Here is a 24,681-nt window from a genome sequence, read left to right as displayed (position 1 = left end):
TTAAACATCAATTCTGGAGATCTTATTGGGAAACTTTTTTACATGCCATTTTAAATTTGTTAAGTTCACTAAATCTATTTGTGTTCGGATGACATGAGTGAATTGTGTGGAACCCTGCAGTTTTTACAGTGCAGACAAATTGGGATGCAGCACCTGTCTTCTATGGTTTTTCTATGATGTCATGTTCCACTCTGCTAACAAAACTGCCAACAATTCCATAATAGTGTAACAATGGTGATGCTTCAGAAGTTGTCAGCAGAACAACTTTCTACAACTTTGAGATTTAAACACTATTAACCCAAATAGTTGACTTAACTAAAATATTTGAGTCACTTAAGTTTTTATTTTACTTACTCTTTTATTGTAAGTTTAGGATAATGTTGTATAGTAAAGATTTACTTGAGGAGTGTTTTATTTAGGTTTCATGAATTAGTATGTATTATTCACAATGCAAAATGCTTTGTTTACTTAGGGTTTTTGTCTTGTTTCTAGTGCAAATATCTACAAATTCTTAAATCAAAAAGCATTTTCTAGACAAGTAAAACAAAGTCTTCTTTTCAGAAATAATAAGTGAAAATGAAGTGAGGTTTTCCTTAAAATAAGTCAAATAATCTGCCATTAGGGTCAGCTAAATAATCTTGTTTTGGCTTTGAAATAAAAATATTTTGCTGACCACAAGGGCAGATTATTTAGCTATTTTAATGGAAAACTCAGTTAATTTTTGACACATTACTTCTGAAAGCAAAAGAGAAATGTTTACTTGTCTGAAAAATCCTGTTTAGATATTTGGACTAGAAACAACTCTAAGAAAAGCATTTTTTTGCAACGCATGAATTTCATGAGATTGCATGAATTTGCTGTTATGGGAAAAACCAACATCCTAGCGAAACAGCATTATTTGAGCATAAAATAGAATTTATTTATTTGTTTAATTATTATTTTATTATAATTATTATTTATTTAAATATTATTATTATTATTATTATTATTATTATTATTATTATTATTATTATTATTATTATTATTATTATTATTATTATTTCCTTTATTTAGCCAGGAGATCACATTGAGACAGTGTTCTCTCTTCTTCTAGTGAGACCTGGTTAAGACGGCAGGCAGCACAGAAAGTTTCACATAAAAATCACAGAAAATAATACCACAAAATCACCATTCGTAAAAAGGTCAGATCATATAAAAAACAATTACAGGTATCCTTTAAGACATTGTACAGAAGATGTTGAAAAGTACTCCGAGTCAGAAGTGTGTCAAGATTGAACTGATTTTGCAGGTCATTTCAAGCCCTAGGAGCATAAAAGGTAAAAGCATGTTTGCCAAGTTCTGACAATACCCTGGGGACTGTTAAATGAATACAGGAACCAGATCTAGTGTGTTGATTATTTATGTGAAATAAAATAGAAAGATAGAATGGTAGTTTACCAAAGAGAGCCTTTAAAGTAAATAAGTACAAATGTAATATTCTCCTTTGATATAAAGACATATATACCATATAGAAGATATAAATACTAATCTAAGGAATCATACAAAATACAGTAATGCATCTGTGGATCTGCACCTGTGACAAAGCATATTGCTGCATGATAAACAGAATCTAGTCAAAAATGTACTCTCTACTAATTTCTTACGGGCCTTATAAGGAAAACAATTTTTTTGACCGGTATAAGAAACCTAATTTTGGCCTAAGCTTTTTCAATAACATCAAAAGACATCAAAGGCTAATTTACACTTCTGCATTGATTGAAGTTTCTGTGTTCCCATTGTGTTGTTTCTTTGAGTTTAGGCTACAAACAATGGTGGCTGAAACTGAGCAGGTCGTGTTGAAGCTGGAGCTAGTCAATGTTATAATCAATAATATTTATAATAAATCACTCAAACTAAAATACGGAAGTGTCGCAGGAGAGTGTATGATGCGTATCTTGTAGTTGCATTTTTGGGATGGTGTGCGTCAGGGTACTGTGCCCCGGTACATGACTAACCTTAGGGTGTGAAAAAGCAAGTGAACACTCAATGCAGAACTATAAATTGTGCTTTATAACAGACAAACAAACAAAACAAAGCATACATTTAGTCCTGATTACTTGGTCATTTTTAAATCAGAAACAAACAAAAAAAATGTAATGATGTTGCAATGAAATTTCCAAACATCCTAAACACTGTTATGGATTAGGCTACTGTAAACATGTTTTTTGTTTGTATGTGCATACACTGACAATTTGATTTAAGGTAGGTTGTGGCAAACAGATTATATATGTTTAATTTAAACAAACAAATTAAGTACAACATTACTAATTTTAATTTGTTTGTAAATGAATTCAGCCCGTATAAGTTGTTTGCAACCACTTTTTTTAAAAAAATGAGTAAATTCAGTGACTTGTTATTTTTCATTGTACATGCATTCAGATGGGAACACTTTTTAAAGTCACAAATCAGGCTGTTAACAAACTATTAGCTAAGACTATTAGCTCAATTAACTGCTAATTAGATGCTTATTAATAGGCAGGGGCGCAAAAAGGGGGTATGCAGTATGCGGCACATAGGGGCGCCACAAATGGGGGGGGGGCACTATTGTGCCAATACGATTTTTGAAATTATCCTTATTAAAAGTTTCAAATAATAAAAATAAATTAATTTGTTTTGTTAAACATGTTTATTTTGCATTTTATGCGTGTATAATATTGTATTTTTTTAATACTATGAGTTGCATACATTGGCACACACGTTTTGATTCAAAATCATTTGACACAATAACATGCAGTCACACAGCCAAGTGTAAAGTGTAAATCTGATTTTTTTTCTTTATTTATTATTAATTAATTAATTATTTTGCCAAAATAAGAGGGATCACACAAAATGTATGTTTATGTAAGTACAGACTTCAATATATTTAAGATAAAATAGAAAATAATATTTGGATTAAAAATTCCTCTATTTGAATTTTATATACTTGATTATAACGATTCTTAACCCTGTTAAAACTGACACATGAACAAATAGTCAGAACATTCACATTTTTTGGACTTGAAATGTTTATTAATCCTTCTATCAACATCCATTTTTATACCATATAGATGTTTTTATAAATGTGTTATGTATCATATTGATACATCAGGCCTTTTGGGAACCTTTTTTTGCTCAAAACTATTTTAATTTTAGTTACTAAACAAGTTTGGCCATAATATTTTGATAAAATAGAACATTTTAGGCAGTTTGTCTCTGTTTATTTTTTACAATAAACATTTTACAGTCTTTTTTATTTCACTTTGTGAGAGGTGTAATAGCAGTCTCAGTCAATTGTTAATGCAAAGACAGACCTTACACCTCACATATGAGAGGCGATTGCATTTTTATGTTATTTTGCCCTTTAGGACTCCTATATCGATCATTTTATTTTCACAAATGTACAAAAAGTACAGAAGTAAGGCACATCAAGGTGCTATAATCATTTGGTGAGGCAAAACTTCACCAGAACCCGCATACCCCCAGTACATGTGTAGTTGCACCCCTGTTAATAGGTAGTAGTTGGGTTTAGGTATTGGGTAGGATTAGTTATGTGGAATAAGATCCTACTACTAATATACAGTTAATATTTTAATAATAGGCAGGTAATAATAAGCCAGTAGTTGTGACCTAAACTAAAGTGTTACCCATTCAGACAGATATTTTAACTATATAAACACACAGACATCAGAATCTTCTCTATGCACATATAATAGTAATGTTGTTAATGACCAGTGAGCCAAAATGGTTGTCATTCTTCAGGTCAAATCTGTTAGTCTCCACAGCAGCAGATGAAGTTATGTGATCAACGTCCAACTGTTTATAGAGCTGCACACATTATATGATCACATTTTGTTTCGATTGACGTTAATGGTGAATGAAATGAGTCAACTTCCTGTACAGCAGTCGAGACTCTCATATCTGCATTGATTGTGTTTGTGCACTTATCTATAGCTCTGTTATAAAACCTAGTGAGCCGACTACCTGTACAGCCTTTAAGGGATCATAGGCACAGTCCATATATAATATACGTGGGAGAGTGTTGTCAATCAGAGAGTTAATTATTTCAATCTGAATTTCTCTAAATGTTAACTTGGAAACTATAGCAGTGTCCAATGTTATTTCAGTTATACATTATATATTTAATATATAAAATTATACATAATTATACATAAATTATACATTATCAAATATCTCGATCTATCTGTTTATTAATAATATTTTAATTATTTATTTTGAGCTGGGTTAATATTACGTAATCTTTAATACATTTATGGTTTATTGCTATTTTTAGTGTGGAATCTGATTTTATCTATATTATTTGCTCTGTCATTTATTTTTTAGTTTATTTTTATTTTCAGTTTTTTTGTTGTTGTTGTTGGCATTATTATTATTAATATTATTATCTAACAACCTCCTGTGTTCCTGTATTTTGTTTAATGCTCACTGTTGTATGCTGATTGTATACCCTATATTTTTTGTGTTCCCATAATTTCCAAATAAAATAATGCAAATTTGCTGAAAAAAAAAAAAAATAATAATAATACTAAATTATTTAGATCTATGCGAGATTTATAAGCTAGCTCACTAAAAGTTATTCAGTGCAATAATACATTGAAATTAAAATATTAAAACATATTATATTTAGAATTGTAATAAAGTATTCATTTTAAAACCACTTTTCTTGGTTTTACTCATTTGACAGAACATGAACAATTATAATTATAATTATATAAGTTATTAAAATTGATATGGTCACATATACTTATATATGAGCAATATCATACAAGTAGAAGTGCGATGTGACTGTATATCAGCACTGGTGGGAGGCGTGCGTTGACACGAGGCCTTTGCGTTCCACCAGTGACAATACGCAGCTATATCACACTGCTACGAGTCTCAAAACACTTTTGTAAGAGGAAATGCTTTTTTCCACCATTCATTCACATCTGCAGCTGACGTCAGAACTGCAGGAACTGTTGCTACTTCACTAAAGTCACTTTAGAGCTATTTGAATGATTCTCTAGCGTAATGTCTAAAGAGATGACATAACAGGTGATTTTGCTCACATTTTAAGATTATAAGGCTTAACGGCATGAAATGCCATCAGTCTATAGAGATTTCCCAGTATTTCTCTGTTGCAACTGAGAGATCACAATATTACTATAGTATAAATACAGCACTACTACATACAAAAGAGAGAGATCGACTTAGAAAGTCATTTACCTCTTTAATAATGATTTGATCAGCTGTACTTTGAAATTACTCAGTTTTTCTCTTAAGTCGACTTTCCACTGCACATGACAAGTGACAGACCGGAAGTCATACATTTCCAATGAGTAAGCGGGGAGCTGTGTGGCGTTCCAATCATCTCCGTATGTGGAAAATTTGGATCAGATTTGAGCTGAAATCGGATCCGTTGAAATATTTGAACTCCTGGGACTAGACCGTATGCGACTGGCTGACCGGATGTGATGTATTCCAGTGTTGTCCAAACAGGTCCATGCACGCGAGATGAGAAATAGGAGTTATTTTCATTACTTTTTGAATCAGAAAAAAGTCTCTATTAAAAAACATTTCTATTAATAAATGAGTAATAAAAAAAATTTAAAATTTTATGGTGTCTCCACATTTTCTCCAAAATTTTTAGAGGTCTATGAGTTTTTAGTATTCATTCATTCATTCATTCAACCATGGTGAAAAAGTACATTATGTTGACCAACAGCTACAATATTTGTCAAAGGGACAATAAAGGCTCTTTTGGCACTTTTTTTGGACACCACGCACGACATGAAAATTCTATGCGACTGCCACAAGGGGGGCGTATTCCGACAGTCGTGTCCAAATCACGTGTGCAGTGGAAAGGCGGCTTTAGGGCTTATTATGCGTTCTCTGTCGCCATCTTGTGGATGAACAGCATTAACTGTCTTTGCTCAAAGACAGGCTAATGGCCGCCGACGTGCTGTCTCTCCGAAATTAGAAATATTTTAAAATAGGCTCTGTTCTCATAAATAAACAGCATAAATGCAGTGTAAACAACTACATTCTTGACTAAAAAAAGCCTTTAAAGTACATTATGCTGTCCAACAACTGCAATGTTTGTCAAACTGTAGGGTGTCCTCAGCTTGTCGCTGTATGTGTGTAGAGTAACACACAAGGTTGAAGGGTTAAGAGGCTGGACGAGTGCTATTATTTGCAGAATATTGCTCTGCTATATATATATATATATATATATATATATATATATATATATATATATATATACAGTTGAAATCAGAATTATTATCCCCCCTCTGAATTTTTTTTCATTTTTTAAATATTTCCCAAATGATGTTTAACAGAGCAAGAAAATTTTCACAGTATGTCTGATAATATTTTTTCTTCTGGTGAAAGTCTTATTTGTTTTATTTCAGCTAGAATAAAAGCAGTTTTGAATTAAAAAAAAAAAACATTTTAAGGTCAAAATTATTAAGCTATATATATATTTTTGATCTGATATTTTTTGAGTCTACAGAACAGAAATAATAAGTTAAGCCTTTAAATGTCACTTTAAGCTGTATAGAAGTGTCTTGAAAAAATCCAGTCAAATATTATTTACTGTCATCATGGCAAAGATAAAATAAATCAGTTATTAGAGATGAGTTATTAAAAGAAATGTGTTGAAAAAAAATAAACACGGGGGCTAATATTTCAGGGGGCTAATAATTCTGACTTGAACTGTATATGACAAATGGGTAAAACCAAGGAAAGTGGTTTTAAATTGTATACTTTATTATAATTTTCTCTTTAAACATGCTAATATATATATATATATATATATATAAGATGTTTTTTTATTTCAATGTATTATTGCACTAAATAATTTTTAGTGAGTTTATTCTGTAAATCAGCATAAAGCTGTATATTGATCATGATGTTTTGTTCAGAAGAAAATTTAGCAGAACTCGTTCTAATTTACATTGGGGTGGGGGGGGGGGGACTAAAGCTTTTTTACTCTTTGATTGTTTTGATGCAATTCAAGACACATTTTGATACATGCTTAAAAGTATAGATACAACAATTAAATCGGTTTAAATCTTTCAAATCTGCATTTTTATGATTGTAACTGAATAACATGATTTACTTAGCAACATGGCTCAAGTTTTCTGTGACACATGGACTTGCTGCCTATGAAGTGCACTTCAGATCAGCCTATACTGACAGTGCACCAAAAGTCAGCTCACTAAGTTTTTCCAGCAAAGCTCATATCTCAGTGGCGTACAGCAGCAGAGATGGTATAGTGATATATGTGTGGGAGTCATTTGTTTTTGACTCCGTGACTGGAATCGACTCTGATTGTTTCCTGCTTGGGGCCACATATGGCTGAACGGGCCTTCTGAATGCTGTAGCAGAGGAAAACGATTGCCTCATTGAGCCCAAACGCTTCCACAGCTTCAACTGGGGCTCGCTAGACAGATTCTGCCCACACGAAAGACCATCCACCAGGCCACACTCTCCATCCACACCCCAGGAACCTCCAGACCAGCAGCCCACCGCCAGAGAGATCACTAAACCCCCGAATAGAATGAAGAGACACACCACGATGATGATGGTCAGCAGCGGATGGTGAAGATCCAGAGGTGGAGACGGTGTGGAGACGGGAAGTGAGAGGTTGGAGGCGGAAAGATTAAAGGGGACTTCCATGTCGTTCCTGAATCTGTAGAGAAGCAAAAACAGAAAGAGTTAAATCTGGGTCGTGTGGAGGGCGATCTAGTGGAGATGAAGGTGTTTGCTTTGTAGCAGTCTGGGTTCAATTCTGTGCAGAAGTGTGAAGTGTGCTTGTGAGAGATGCATGCAACGTGCAAGGATGTGGTTGACAGGTGTGTGTGCATGTGTTTTGCTTCAGAAGAAAAATGTCTTTAATATTTAAAAGAAAATATTAGTGTGCTTGCATTCATTTTCTACTCTGGACTCGGGTCAATATTTCAAGCTCAGAGCCCTCGTCTCGGACAGCATGCACTGTAAAAGATGCTGGGTTCCACACAATTCCTTCATTTTGTCCCAACTCATATCGATTATGTTCACTTTATTGTTTTTAAAATTGAAGTAGATTGAACATAAAACAATTAAGTTGTCTCAAAAAACTCATTTAGAATAAGTAGTTTGAACAAGCAGCAAAGTCATTTTTTTGAGTGTGTCATATACACCTTTACTCTGTTTATTATGTGCAGTGGTGGAAAAAATAGTGAAAAATCATACTCAAGTAAAAGTATTATTACTTGCCCCAAAATGTAGTGCGAGTAAAAGTATCTGTTGTAAAAAATTATTCAAAGTATGAGTTAAAAGTACTCAAGAGTTGTGACTATTGAGTATTATGCTGTAAAAAGCTGAAGTGTTTACATGTGTGCATGTGTGTAAACGTAACATTCTGTAGTAGGTATGGGTACCGAAACTCTGTACTTTATCGGTATCGGTGCGACATTATAAGACCGAAGTATCGATAAGCTCTGACGTTAGCGGTTCTGCTATAGGCACTGCAGAATTATTGCTGCATAAACATTACTTACAGTAGCATAATTTACTGACCAACCTTTTATGATTTGCGATATTTGATATTCGTCTGCACAGTTGGCAATCTCGCATGAGAAATGCTTGTGTTTCCGGCGAGCACGTCAAATATAAAAGCCTTCACAGTTCTTGGCTGTGCGCACGCACTCAGAGGAGGCTCACGTGCACACACAGCTTGTAAACTTGCGGAGGGGACCAAACGGGTTGTATTTCCCAAGTGGACAGCAACAGTGTCCGTTGCAACAAACGCAACAAGTTGTTTTCTTGTAGAAGCGGAAACACAAGCTATCTGGCTAAGTGAAAGTATCGTTCAAAAGTGCATCAACTGCAATGAAAAGTAATGAAAAGTTATTGACTGCCTAGCTACTAACGGTAACCTTCCATCATCCACATCGTTATGCCAGCAGTCAATCACCTTAATAAGTACTGTATAATATTAATAGTTAAATAAACACACACATTGTTACAATGAAAACATCAGCTTTTACATCAGCTGTATTTACAAATATAGCCTATGAATAGCCTAATAATAAACTATGCTTATTAAGAAATTATTTAAAAAAACAGCTTATTTTTACATTGCAAGATTCTCCAAAGCTGTATTAAAAACACAGTTAACTCCCAAAACACTGTTAACTCATTTATGTAAAGGTTATTTTATTTAACTGCATTTTGCAACTCAAAGAAGGTATTTTCAACAGTAGGCAGCACATTAAACCAAGAAAGGTCCCGACTTCTACCAGAAAAGGCAAACATGTTGATTTTTATCCTAAAGAATGGTTGAAATTTGAGAGTCAATGTCCTTCAAACTATTGTACATTCTTTTACTGGAAAAATTATTTATTTGTTTTACAATTATTGGTTTCATTTTATTTTATATTAAAAATCTAATAATAAAACAAAGGGTTGTCAATTCTGTTCCATTATTTTTTTTTTCTTTCATAAAAAATCTACAAAACGTACTGGTAAGAGAACTGTTAAAGTACCGAACCGATAAGTGGTATTGATAAGAGTAGTAATACCGATAAAACTTTAACCATACCCATCCCTATTCTGTAGTGCATTTAGTTATTGGTCATGATACAGTCAGTATCTATCATACAGTCGACATCCATCATCTTGTCATCAGTGGCATGCAGTCTAAACAGTCTCTGAGTTATTGCATGTATAAATTTTAGACATCTTCTTGGACACTTTTAAATAAAAATCATATAAATCTAATTTAAATAAAAATCTCGATTAATTGAACATTTTAACTTGATTACGATTAATGAATATATATATACTTCATAGTTCACTGACAGGTTTTGTACTGTTAAACCAGCTCACCTATTACATGTCAGAGACTTCTGAATGAAGGGTGTAGTGCTTAATTGAAATAATTGAAGGAAACACACACTATCTAATATCTATGATTATTTATTGAACATCAATTTTGAACAACTGAAATTAAAACACACATTTCCTAAAACCAACAATCACTTTTTTCTTAGAAAAAAGTGAAAATAAATAACTTGCACTTTTGGATACAAAATAAATAATTTTCACTGCTTTTCATATTAAAAGTAGAAAGTTTTAATGTAAATAATAATTTGAATGTAATAGAAAATATGCCGTCTCAGGGTAAATCTGGCTCAGCTTTTAGTCATCGTCAATGTAGTGCAGAGTAAGACTCAGGAGTGAGTCCATCATCTTACTTGACCAGAGATCATGTGGCTGCAAAGTGGCCACAGAATAAATCAGCCTCAGACTTTAAAGGTTGATTTATACATCCTCATTGAGTGATCGCCATGACCCACGGTGCTTGCCTTGTGCATAACCGTGCATTGATATACTCCAGTGTGCTGTTTGTGTAGCTCTGCAATAACACTTCTGAAACGCTAGCTGGCAGCAGGTTTTTATGTTCCTCTGTGTCGAGTTTCTTCGCTGGTGTTTTTTTTTCTGAATGCTACCTTAATGTACAGGAAGCTAAAACTTGCTATTCAGAAGTGGGAACGGGGCACCGGCGGACATGCAGTACCTTATAATTAAAGTTGAACACAAAACAGTTCCTCCACGGGACTCTGTACTTGCAAAGACTGTCCGCGCAGCCCATGTGTGTCAACGTTACCAAACCACCCAATCACAGAGCTTGCGTGTGTTTTCGCAACGCGTAGTTACATTTTTGAGAGGTGTGTGGGTATCCAACTGCGCTAAGGCTGCACTGGACCATACGCGTGTTCTCGATGTAGTATAAATCAGCCTTAACAGAGCGGGATGACATGACTCCACACACGATAGAGAAAATAATCGAAAAAATTGACCTGGAAAAATTAGATGGATTATAGGTTCTGAATGTCGTTTTCTATTATTTTTTCGATTAATTGCCCAGCCCTACTTTTAATGCTTTAAAACAGTTTTTTGCATTTATAAATCGCCCATATCTTGAGGTTGTTTAATATGATGCCATTTAGTTTCTATGTGCGATTTGATTGGACAGCAATCACAGAACTGTTTTTCTAAGCCCCACAGACAAGAAAAAATAAAGTAGTGACTGCAGGTTGAAGGAAAGTAGTTTAGTAAAAGTACAGATACAGCACTAAAAATGTACTCAAGGGAAAGTAAAAGTACACATTCATAAAACTACTTAGAAAATTACAATTCCTGAGAAAAACTACTCAATTAAAGTCATTTGAGTATTTGTCATTTAAATCAGCTTGTTAGGGAGCAGACAGTTTTAACTCAAAAATGACTGGTGTGTCTTAGAGTGATATGAACCTGCTCTCAAATTAATTAATTAAAATGAGCTGAGTCAACACAATTCTTAAAGTTTTTTGGAACAACTTAATTGTTTTATGATCAATCCACTTAATTTTGTAGAAACTAATTAGCTAACTGAATTCCTTCATGTAGTTCCAACGTAAATCGAGAGAGAGAGAGAGAGAGAGAGAGAGAGAGAGAGAGAGAGAAAGAGTGTGAGTGAGTGAGCGAGCGAGCGAGTGCTTCACAGCTTTTATTTCCTCCAGAGCAGTGAAATAGTGGTTTCTGGGTGCTGTACTCTCAAAAATGACTTTGCTGCTTGTTTAAACTACTTATTTAAAATAAGTTGTAACAACACAATTTTTAAGTTTTTTTTGGATCCACTTAATTGTTTTATGTTCAGTCCACTTAAATTTGTAAAAATGATTAAAGGTGCTGTATGTAAGTTTTTGAATCTTCTAAAGCATAAAAATACCATCATATATTAGCAGAAATTTAAGAAACATGCTTAGTGAACATTCTTTTTTATCTAAAAAACAATGCTGAAGTCAGATATTCTGTTTTGAAATTGTCTGTCTTTGTTTTGGTTCTTTTAACCAGCCCAATTTTATTTCAGCACCCCGGGTTTCCTTGGTGGAAAACTGCATATTTCATTCATTTATTCAGGAAGGCTCTCAAAGCATGCGTCTGTGACCGAAATGCAACCTCGGGTACACAGTAACAGCTTCCAAAATGAGACGCAGATTCAGAGTTCCACATGAGGTGGTTATTAAAAAACAAATAATATCAATATTATGAACGCAAACATTAGGTGAGCAGGTTATTGTAACTCCGTGTCCTAACAACACACTACGTGATGAGATACACAGTGATAAGCAATTTGGCTGTTTGCACCAGACGAAACACCATTCAGCCATTCAGAAGCACAGAATAGTGCACTTACTGCACTAACCAAATGGTAAGGCTTATAATCTAATTAATAAGTTCAAGATTTGAGGTGAAATATCTTCTGTATCTTTCAGTAGTATGGCAATAAATGTCATGTAAAATGGCATTCAAACTCACATTGTTAGCATTTAACACTGAATAAAGCACATGAGGTCTACCTGAGGTGATTATTGTCAGTTTTCTGTTGTTCAGCTGCAAGCAATAGAAGATGTTTCTAAAATATACGTTTCAGCTCTTGGTTAGAACAAAAACTCATTTTAATATAGAAAATATTGCCTTGCTTTTATTTAGAACATGATTTAAATCAGCCTTAAATCAGTGTTTAGGCAAGATATCACGCAGGTCCACTCCTGTTGGTGTCATCAATCTGGCAACCTGCGCTTGCATGTGTTTTGAACCAGGCTTGCAATATATAGTTCAACCACTGGGTGCTAAACATCTTGCACCTTTAAGCTAACTTAATCGATTTGTGTTGGGACAACATGAAGGAATTGTGTGGAACCCTGCATTTTTGTGAGTGTACTTCAGTGTCAGTAAAAGTGCAGTTGTGCACTACTTTTGTTGTCTGCATTTTGCGTAGTTGGTGCGTTACTTGCGCTTGCCTCCCTTGCATTAGTATGCTACCGCAACATAGCACATAAGAGGTAAATTGTGTCAGTACATAATAACCGGTTATGACCCATCACTGAACCAATGCTGAATTGTCATCAAAGAAAAAGTTAATTTTGATACCTCTAGTGTCAGATGAAGAAGACTTAGAGATTCAGTCAAATAGAGAACGTTTGAAATGTCAAAAGTTTTTCTGTTCATAATAAATGTCTATTCTGAGAAGAAGCCAAACACCACAGCACCATTTTATTTTATCCATAATGTTAATGAACAGTTTCAGTATTTTGTGATTCACAAGTGTTTTCCTTTTATTTACGGTTGTGAATCGCATTATGGGATCTTGATCTCTGCTCTGTCAACTTTTGATGTCAAAAATTCAACTCTACAGTTGAACAAAGCGACTTTTTTGTCATTTTTGTAGTTTGAAGTAATGCAATGTACTATAATGTAATATATAAATAACAGAAAATGTACTGGCAGTTTATTAAAAGGTTTTTTTAGCTTGCGGAAACCTTTTCAAAGTTAAAAGTTGTTGGAAGGAAGATCAAGGTCCCGTAATGTAATTCAAAAACATAAATAAATAGGGAATCATTTTAACAGTGTAGAACTGGGGTTTGTTGCCACGTGGCCACAACTCAAACTAAGGGATCTTGATAAGTCTAAAGGTGCAGGGCTTTCTGCAAATGTGTTGGATCATATATACACACTTTACCCTTACTGAAAAGAATCGTACCAGAATTTGTTTATAAGTGATAACCTCTTCAGTTGGGTCTCGGCCTGTTTGTTTGGTGTGCACCAGAATGCGTTGCTGTGTTCACACCTGCCCAATAGATCCACACCAAAAGTGGAAATGAAAGTCGAAACAAATAAGTGTGAATACGCTAACACATTCACACAGCTTTTGAAACAAACTGTGTGACTACACTCTCAGAAGCTTTCTTGACACTAGAAATTGTAAAAAAAAAAAAAGAAAATGTACCAATTGGCCACTTTATTATGTACACCTACTAGTAAACGCAATTATTCCGTCAGCCAATCATATGGCAGCAACTCAATACATTTAGGCATGCACACTGTAAATGAGTCTATAAAGGAAAAAGATAATCAACTGAAACTCAAACCGAGCATCAGAATGGGGAAGAAAGATGATTTAAGTGGATTTGAATGTAAAATGGATGTTGGTGTGAGTGTTTCAGAAACTGCTGATCTAGCTGAATTTTCATGCACAACCACCAGGGTTTACAGAGAATGGTCTGAAACCAAAATTGCAATATAGAAGACTTTAAAAAAAAGTTGTTTAATCAGAGTTTTTTTAAAAACTCCAGACTAAAACCTCAACAGGTATGTGACTGCACGCAATGAGGTTTCATGTGTCATAGCGGTCCGTAATGTGACGTTAACAGACTCATTATACAATTCTAGAGCGTGTTTCATTCTCACTGGAGGAACCTTCTTCTGTGGTCAACTTTTTAGGATCAAAAAGAGCTTAGTAATCTCATGTGAGTTTCAGAATGGATCTTAGCTCAGATCTCGGTGTTCATATTTGGTAAGATCATTTACAATCAAAGGTCTCATATTTCTGATAAAGGGCTCTCATTTCATCAACTCTCCACTCATCTTTTACTAATTGTGCTTGTTTTTCTAATCAGTGGTGTTATTCTTAACAAAAACTATTAAAATATTTCTGGTTATTTGTAAGAAAACTGGAAGAAAACAAAACTGAAATAAAGCTATAACAGAATTAAAATATCTTAAACTGAAAGCTGCACTGTAAAACCCAACGGTTAACTTTATCATCTCATCTGAAAAGAGTTTTGAGCTCAGTGTTGAATTTAATGAGCTAATTAAATACCTCATTACTTCAGCTTAAATAGAGTAAGTTCACAGTACTCATATACAGTGCCGGCCCGTCCAACAGGCTTTACTGTGAACTTAAACACAAGGACGAGCACAAACGTTTAAATCATTAACAATGTGCAATGCACAAACCCCATTAAACACGATACAATTCACAACGACAGAGAAAAAAACCTCCACATTTCTTTAAAAGAATAGCTCTGTACAATTCAGACATGACAAATAACTGAAAACGATAATAAATACACAACAACAGTATGAAAATTTTAAAAACATACCCAGCAGCGCAAAACACCACCCTCGATTGGCTATTGGGTGAACTAGAACAACGTAACGTATTCCTACACAGATTCCACATATCTCGCCAAATTGCTCACGCTCAATATAAAGCCGAAAAATTGTCTTAAAGTCTTAATTAATATAGCGTCACAAGTGTCGTTACTATTTTTATTCAATATCAATAGAATTTTAAATTAAATGGCGTTGAAGCGGCATCTTTCCGGAGCCGAAAAAGAAAGAAGTTCTGCTATGCATAATACATTATTTAGTAGTATAGTATTAGGACTTGTTTTAATACATGCAACAATGCCCATGATCACAGAAATACTTGTGTGATATGTGAGAAAACAATTGGTCACATTCAGCATGTTTCATTAAATAATCAACTAATTATCTATCCCACTAATTCACCCTGCTGAAAACACACAGGTTTCCTCCTCATTTGCGTTCTGTGAATGAACGTCGCCTCAGAGGGAAGAAATCACTTTCCCGAACTCTCACATTCAATCTGCCCAGCTGGTGGAATGAACTCCCTAACTACATCAGAACAGCAGAGTCACTTGCTGTCTTCAAGAAACGACTAAAAACTCAACTATTTAGTCTCCACTTTCCTTCCTAATCTTAACTGCCTCTCTGGCTATACCACTAACTGTACTCTCTCTCACAAAAAAAAAAAAAAAAAAAAATATATATTTTACTAATGCTCAGCTTCTTAGACTTTACACACCTGAAACTTGTCTATAGGACTTGTTCACTGCTGCTCTTATAGTTGTGTGAATTGCTTCCTTGTCCTCATTTGTAAGTCGCTTTGGATAAAAGCGTCTGCTAAATGACTAAATGTAAATGTAAATGTCATTTGGTCAAAATCGAATTTTACCCACTGTCCAACATCTAATGCAGAGTTTTGATTGTGTAAAACTCTATGTGAAACGAACCTGCATTTCAAGTTATTTATACACATATTTGTATGTTATTTATTTACAAAAAATGCATTTGATTCATGTTTTATTTGTAAATTCAATTCAATTCACCATTTTTTGTGTAGCGCTTTTACAATGTAGATTGTGTCAAAGCAGCTTCAAATAAAAGAATATGTCATACTTATATGTCATACTTAAATGTTTTTTTTTTTTTTTTCAAATGAGTGTTTTCTGCCTTGCGAACTCATTTGTTTAAATCTGAGAAAATATTTTTACATATGTATTATAGTTTAAATATGTTACAGTTAATCATTTATTATTATTCTTTTGTGCCTCTCACTGTTTTTACATCAGCCCCTCAACCCTACGGGCCAGCACTGCTTATATAGATTAGATTTTGAACTCAAATGGTTTGTTGCAGTCTGTTTCCTTAAATTGTTTGAGTTACCCTAACTTATTGGCTTTTACAGCGTATATAAAATATAAATAAATGAAGAAAAATAGCAAATGCATACAACAAAATTACTCAAATGAAAGGGATAGTTCATCCAGAAATGAAAAGCTATTGTTTATACACCCTCAAGTGATTTCAAACCTTTATACATTTATTTTTTCTCATTTATTGCGAAACTAAATAATCACCAAAATGTTGGAAATCAGTGGTCATTAGTATTCATATTAGGAAGCAAACACTACATATGTCATTGGCCCACCAACATTCTTCGAAATATCTTCTATTGCATTCAAAACTCAAACAGGTTTGGAAAAAAAGGAAGGGGAGTAAATTATGACAGAACTTTCATTTTTGTCTGAACTTAATTTCTAACACTCGCTAAAGCCCCTGATGTCTTTACATATATGTGTATATGTGTATTGCACACCTACACACACACAGCGCATCATCTTCACCATCTCACAGCTCGACACACACAGCTCTGACTGCTTCTCTGCAAAACTATAAGAATGACGTAAGCATTTCTGTAAAGAAATGTCAAGAAAGGTCAATGTATAGTAGATTCATATTGCGCTGTATTGATTACAGATTAGACTCTTTGACTCACCAAAAAACACAACCTAAGGTCAGGAAAAGAACATGAATCAGCCCCTTCAAAATGTACGTGATATCGTGTGCTGTGTTTGGAAATGTCATGCGCCGGTTCATTATGCATCACATGTTTGAACCACATTTTTACAGTCACTTCTCGGCATCAACATTTTTCTCTTGAGGGTCACTTACTGTCATGACCAAACTACTGTACAACCAGAGAATTTTAATGCGCTGTACCAATATTCTCACTAAGTTGTTTTTTACTGAAAATATCGTCGTACTTATACAATAAGCTTTCATTAGTTACTGTATTTACTAACATGAACTACATATGAACAATACTTGTATGGCATTAATTAATCATAGTTCAAGTTTTACTAATGAATTATTAAAATCCAAATTCCTGCTTGTTAACATTAGTTAATTCACACCATGAACAACTGTATTTCAGCCACTAACATGAACAAATACGTATTGTATTAAATGTATTAAATATATTTTAATAATATTAATAATAAATATATTTTAATAATATTTAATGTATTTAATGTATTAAATGTATTGTTTGTTGTTGATCATGTTAGTAACTGCATTAACTAACATTAACTAATACAACCTTATTGTAAAGTGTTACCAGAATATCTTTAATATTTGTGCTTTTTTCTCTTTTATACACTGATAGATAAATATAAATACAAAAAAGCATCCATACCAAAGATTAATTCTCTGAAAACAATCTCACAACATGCATAGTTGATTAAATGCCGGCAGCTAGCTCTCTGCAACTCTCACATGATCGCCCACTGAAGCTAAGCAGGGCTGCACCTGATCAGTATCTGGATGGCAGACCACATGGGAAAGCTAGATTGCTGTTGGAAGTGCTGTTGGTGAGACCCGCAGGGGGCGCTCAACCTGTGATCTGTGTGCGTCCTAACGCCCCAGTATATTGATTCTACTCTATACTGCTCAGTGAGTGCCGTCGTTCAGATGAGACGTTAAACCGAGGTCCTGACTTTCTGTGGTCGAGTAGGGGTTCAACCCCGGTATCCTGGCCAGATTTGCCCACTGCACTCTGTCCATCATGGCCTCCTAACCATCCCCATATCATAATTGGCTTCATCACTCTGTCTCCTCTTCACCAATCAGCTGGTGTGTGGTCTGGCAAAATGTGACTGCCACCACGTCATCCAGGTGGATCCTGCACACTGGTGGTGGATGAGGAGATTCCCTCCAATGTGTAAAGTGCTTTGAGTTTCCAGAAAAGCCCTATATAAATGTAGGGAATTATTATTATCAATTGAATAGTTCTTCCAAAAATGGAAAAAGTATATATCATTTGGCAACTTTTATGAGTTTTTTTGTTCTGTTGAGCTCAAAAACGGATAATTTGAAGCATGTTGGAAATGGGTAACCATTGGCATCCATGGGAGGGAAATATACTATGGAAGTCAATGGCTAGCAATTTTCAACAATAAATGTATGTTTGACAGAACAAAGAAACTCTCACGTGTTTGGAACAAACTGAGGGTCAGTAAATGATGACCAATTAGTCTTTTTTAGGTGAACTATCCCTTTAATTTTTGGACAATGTTTATGGGAAAAAGATTTCTTTCAGATGTGATTTTTAGTTTTTTGCTGTGTGTGCAAAGTTTGATTCAACAGTAATGTAGAACTCTTACTAGACAGTAACTTACTAAAGTAATTTTAAAAACTGTAAATACAAACAGGTAGGGTAAATGCATTTGCTAAGCTTTGTGTATTTGTGTAGTAGAGTATATTTATGGCCAACATTGCTCCTTTAAATACATCTAAAACAGCATTTGACATTTAAAATATTGGTAAATATATGAATACTCACTACACTGAAAACAATTAACCACTTAAAATTATTTAAGGGTTTTTTGGGGACAACTTAATTGTTTTATGTTCAATCCACTTAAATTTGTAGAAACTATTAAGGTAACTTAATCGATTTGTGTTGGGACAAAAACATGAAGGAATTATGTGGAACCCTGCATTTTTTACAGTGTAAGTGAGCAGTCAGATGACAAATGTGGCTAGTTGGTTTTCTTTTTTTCTTTTTGCAAGCTAAATTGAGTCTGTTTAAATAACTCTCAATCTACAGTTCCTGAAACACACACAGTCTAGCAGCCGAGTTACCAATTACTCTGCTTCTCTGCTCCTAAATGCCAGCATTTTAAATTCTGAGCACAGCGAGTGTGACTTATCGCTTTGCTGAAAACACACTGAGACATGAAATTATTCTTCATCTTAAATGCCACAAACAGGATGAAAAGGCCACTCAGTCGAGAACTATTGTTAGTGAAACACTTCATTAGTTACCGCGGATCTGCTAAAATGCATTTATGCACACATCATCATATTTATGCGTTGCTCAAGCAGGCAGCCTTTTGTTGCTCATTTGGTACACTAGATGTATTTGGTTATTTTATGTGGGTCAAAGATGGAAAGGGCTTTTCAAGCTTCAGCATAATAAAAGTGTAATTCACCTTTGAATTTATAGTATTCTATTCCGTGTGTGATGAGGCGTGATGGAATACTGGTCACAAAAATATGGCACATATAGTTGCAATAGCACTTACACTCATTGGCCACTTTATTAGGTACACCTTACCAGTACCAGGTTAAACCCCTTTTGCCTTGTGAACTGCCTTAATCCTTTGTGGCATAGATTCAACAAGGTACTGGACATATTGCTCTTGAGGACATATTGGAGGACTCTTGAGGACATACTGGACATATTGCTATTGAGATTTTGGTCCATATTGGCATGATAGCATCACACAGTTGCTGCAGATTTGTCGGCTGCACATCCATGATGCAAATCTCCTGTTCCACCACATCCCAAAGGTGCTCTATTGGATTGAGACCTGGTGATTGTGGAGGCCTTTTGAGTACAGTAAAATCATTGTCATGTTCAAGAAACCAGTCTGAGATGATTTGGGCTTTATGACATGGCGCGTTATCCTGCTGGAAGTAGCTATCAGAAGATGGGTACACTGTGGTCATAAAGGGATGGACATGGTCAGCAACAATACTCAGGTAGGCTGTGGTGTTGACACAATGCTCAGTTGGTCCTAATGGGCCCAATGTGTGCCAGGAAATTATCCCTCACAACATTACACCTCTATCAGCCTGAACCGTTAATACAAGGCAGGATGGATCCATGCTTGCATGTTGTTGATGCCAAATTCTGACCCTACCATCTGAATGTCGCAGCAGAAATTGAGACTCATCAGACCAGACAACATTTTTCCAATCTTCTCTTGTCCAATTTTGGTGATCCTGTGCGAATTGTAACCTCAGTTTCCTATTCTTAGCTGACAGGAGTGGCACCCAGTGTGGTCTTCTGCTGCTGTAGCCCATCTGCCTCAAGGTTGGATGTGTTGTGTGTTCAGAGATGCTCTTCTGCATACCTCAGTAACGAGTGGTTATTTAAGTTACGGTTGCCTTCCTATAAGCTGTAACTAGGCATGGGTAAACGATAACCGTTTTCAAGCTATACCGCGGTTTGGAAATAGTCACAATAATTTGACTCTTGTCTTCAAAACATTTGTGAGCAAGTGTTGAATCATTAAAAAGAAAAACAGTTGGTTACGTATTGTTATATATTTTAACAGTTGGACATCACGGTGGCACAGTGGGCAGTGCTTAATTTGTGAATTGCGAGGTCCTGTAACAGATCGGGGTAACAGAGGGTGTTGTTGCTGACGAAAGTGAGAAGGGATGGCGAGTCGCGGCAGAAAGTGGAATTGAACAGTGGACGGAGGAGGAGGGGGAATAGTGGCTGGAAGGTTCAGCTGTGTAAAGCATATGCTAGATAAGTTGGCGGTTCATTACGCTGTGGCGACCCCAGATTAATAAAGGGACTAAGTTGAAAAGAAAAAGAACGAATGAATGAATAAGTACAGTTCAGAATTATGGGTTAAAACAAGTGGGTTAAAGTATGCTAGAAATGTATATTTTGTGTGTTAAATCACATTATAAACAAGCTTAATAGTGCTAGACACATGCTAGTGACATGCTAAAACATGCTAGCAATGTAATAAATCAACATGTGTTAGCAGTGTGCTAAATCAAGCTAGAAGGATGCTAGCTTTGCGCTGATAGAAACCCAACACGTCTCTTTTTAAAATTTTCCTGACTTTAACTTAGGACCTAAATCCCAGATTTTGAAGCCCACCTTAATGTAATGTAGGAGTATGGTTTTCCCTGCCCACCGAATTGATTGACAGGCAAATTGATCCACAGAACATTTATTTTTGCAAAGAAACTGGGATTTGTTCCAATTCACTGGGATTTTTATTAGTTTTATAAGTTAAAACATTTTTATAACAGAGCGTGTTTGTAATAAAGACAGTAAAATTGAAATGTAATTAATAACCAATATAATCACCCACGGCCACACGGTGTCTGTAATTGCTAATATGTGTGTGTGTACTGCAAACAGCATTTGTGTGAGACTCATCATTTCAGAAAGGCTTGAATAAACTCCACCACAAATACATCAAATAAACTTTATTGGTATTTTTGACTAGTAACCTTATTTCAGCTTCATCCATGTCTGTCTCTATCACTGACTGCTGTTTATCTGCTGTAACGCATGAGAAGCAGACATGCATGTCGGAGCGGTGGGCAGGGAGAAGCAGCTCATTTGCATTTAAAGCCACAGGCTACAAAAACAGCTACACTGTAATGAGACACAAAAATGGGCAGATTCTTGAGGCTATAATAAATCATCTGATGGGTGTTTTGAGCTGAAACTTTACAGACACATTCTGGAGACAACAAAGGCTTATCTTACATCTTGTAAAAGGGGTAAAATAGATGCCCTTTAAAGTTAGTTTCTTTTATTTAAATGCTTGGGGTCAGCACAATTTGTAAAAAGTTTTCTAAGGATGCTCATTAAGCATGCAATTATTAGTTAAAACTAAAAATAAAAAACAATAATTTTAATATATTGATTATTTAAAATGTTTTTTTATTTTTTATTTGAGTGTCTATTAACATCATTACTCCACTTTTCACTGTCACATTATTTTCCGAAAACATTCAAATATGCTGCTCCAGAATGCTTTCATATTGCCAGTTTTGAAAAGTTATAATGTCAAGTACTACTTGAGTGACATTGTTTTGACCAAGGACAATATAAAATAGTTTGGGCTCTGCTAAATGGAAGTCCATGCTGGTTTATGCTGGTTAGCTCAGGTTTGGTGCTGGTGCTGTTTCTAAGCAAATGAAAAAGTAAAATCTCCTGTAGTGACACCAGCATCCAAAACTCATCATACCCCAGTGTTTACAACATTTCTTATCCAGCTATTTCTTTGTGGTTCAACTTTACCTTCAGCGTTGTGTGCAGTTTGTGGCTCCTCTAAAGTTCCCCTTGTTTTAAATCCAGTTGTCACCAGAAAGTGTTAGAGATGAGATGCTGGGAGATCAGGATCAGGATGTTTGTTATCCGTTCCGATCCTCTCAGTTTCTCAGTATTGTTTTTTGTATGATTTGCGTTCAGCAGACCATGGCGTGTGTTTCATGAGCGACAAAACTCATTGTGAGCCAAACTCTCAGGCTGAAGTTTTAACCCCCCCATGTGATGGTATGGTCCAGTCTGTGTGCTCTATTCATCTTTTTCCAACAGACCCCCTCACAAACTCCTTTCTCCCTCCTCCTCCTCATCTTTTCTTCTGCTCTCCACATCTCTTTATAAAGCTAATGAGTCTGAATGAGGGGCTGTCCTCCTCACTGCCAGCACAATCTGACTAATATACAGCTGTATCCAGTGTGTGTGAAATGATTTAACTGCTTAATATGATCAGTTTATGTGCATAAATCAGTTACTTTTATGATCATTGAAGCTGTAGTAAACAGCTACAGTAGCAGTTGGCTAATAACATTTTTGTTTTTGCTTGATGTGCGTTAAAACATGCTAGAAATGCGCTTGCAGTGTGTTAAATCACTTTATAAACAAACATAATAGTGCTGGATACATGCTAGCGACATGCTAGCAATGTGCTAGAAGGATGCTAGTAATGCGCTGAAACAGGTTAACACTGTGGGGAATCATGCACAGAATGTTAGAAGTGTCAAATCACAAGTTACAACCCCAAATCAGAGAAAGTTGGGACAGTATGGAAAGCAAAGTAAGTAGTGATTTTCAAATTGACTTTGGTTTGTATTTGACTGGCCTGCCTGCAGTCCCAACCTGTCTCCACTAGAGAATGTGTGGTGCATTTTAAAGCTCAAAATGCGACAACAAAGATCCTATAATGTTGCCCACCTTAAGACTTGTTTGCAGGAAAAATGTGACAATTACACCTGAAACACTTCATCACTTGGTGTTTTCAGTCCCTGAAGATATTTTAAGTGTTGTGAAAATGAATAGCAACATTACAAAGTGGTGAATGCTTTACTGTTTCAGCTTTTTTTTAAATGTGTTGCAAGAACCACAATTGGAAGACGGGTTTATTTTGAAAAAACAAAAACAATAACAATCATGAGGAACACGTTAAATAATGTTTGTTACAGTATATAGACCCTTTTCGCATTTCCGGGTTTCTCAGTGGTGGACGTTTTCATAGTAGGGAGTGAAGTGAATGGGAGAATACAACAAATAATTTTTTTACGATCTTATTTGCTGAAATAATAAAAGAAAAAGTCCTCGATCATGTTATAAAGACTTTCAGAAAAAGGAACAAAATAGTGTGAGAGCAGTCAAAGGAGAGAATAACATCAAATTTACTCTCCTGTTCCATAGACACTGCATTAGAATCGCCTCGCACTAGCGGTAATTAGTTTTTTGTAATTTGAAGCAAAGATGATATAATACATAAATAAATGCATATAAATGTTCATACATTTAAAAAAAAACTAAATATTAAAAACTTTCAAGGATTTAAGATGCTGATGCCTGTTAATAGTCTTGTGAAAAGGGTCCATTGTCTGCAATGAAATACAAGTCAAAGTAAATTTAGAAATCACTACTTTCTGTTTTTATTTGCGGTTTCCATACTGTCCCAGTTTTTTTTTTGATTTGGGGTTGTAGAAACTAGTGAAATGTTAAAATATGTACTAAAACATGTTTATACATAGGAAACCGTGTGGTGACACATGCTAAAGTATGCTAGCAGTTTGACAGATCATGTTAAAAAATGCTAGTGATGTGTGTGAAAAGATTCTAGCAATATGTTAGTATTCTCTCAAAGTTTATCCTAAATCTGTGTCTAGATTATTCTTATTATGAAAATGGTAGCTATTTAGTTAAACATTAGTTTTTATCACATTGCTTTCAGGCCCGTGGCCAGCCTGGTGAAAGAAAGGGTTCTTTTTTCTGAAAAAGTGTACCTTTTTGCATTTATTCGCCTCATGTGAGGTTATGAGGTTTAAATAGGTTGCATTTTAGTGACATTTTAAGCACTACTTTTTGCTGGATTAGATTGTTGGCTGGTCATCATAACCACATTTTTTTTATGTACCAAAAACATTTCCTAAAGATTTACATCTATTATCATTTACATCATATATACATAGATTAAATCATATATAATTAGAAAAAAATGGTCAATCTGTTAAAGATTTAAATGGAAAAACTAGCCTGTTGTTATCTAAATATCATTTATTAAATAGCAATCTGGCTTGCACATTCAACTTTCCTCAGTCATGCTGACGCAACAGCCAACACAGGATTCTACTTGGTGTTAA

At 34.9% G+C, this 24,681-nt stretch overlaps 1 protein-coding gene across 1 annotated transcript in view; it reads left to right on the top strand.

Moving 5' to 3' along the window:
- The window catches only part of cdh23 (cadherin-related 23), a 475,220-nt gene that overhangs the window by 346,703 nt on the left and 103,836 nt on the right, over window positions 1-24,681 (top strand). The gene's annotated exons all lie outside the window — the stretch shown is intronic.

The sequence above is a fragment of the Danio aesculapii genome, chromosome 13, assembly GCF_903798145.1.
Source record: "Danio aesculapii chromosome 13, fDanAes4.1, whole genome shotgun sequence".
Lineage (NCBI taxonomy): Eukaryota > Metazoa > Chordata > Actinopteri > Cypriniformes > Danionidae > Danio > Danio aesculapii.
This window is presented reverse-complemented; position numbering and strand designations above follow the sequence as displayed.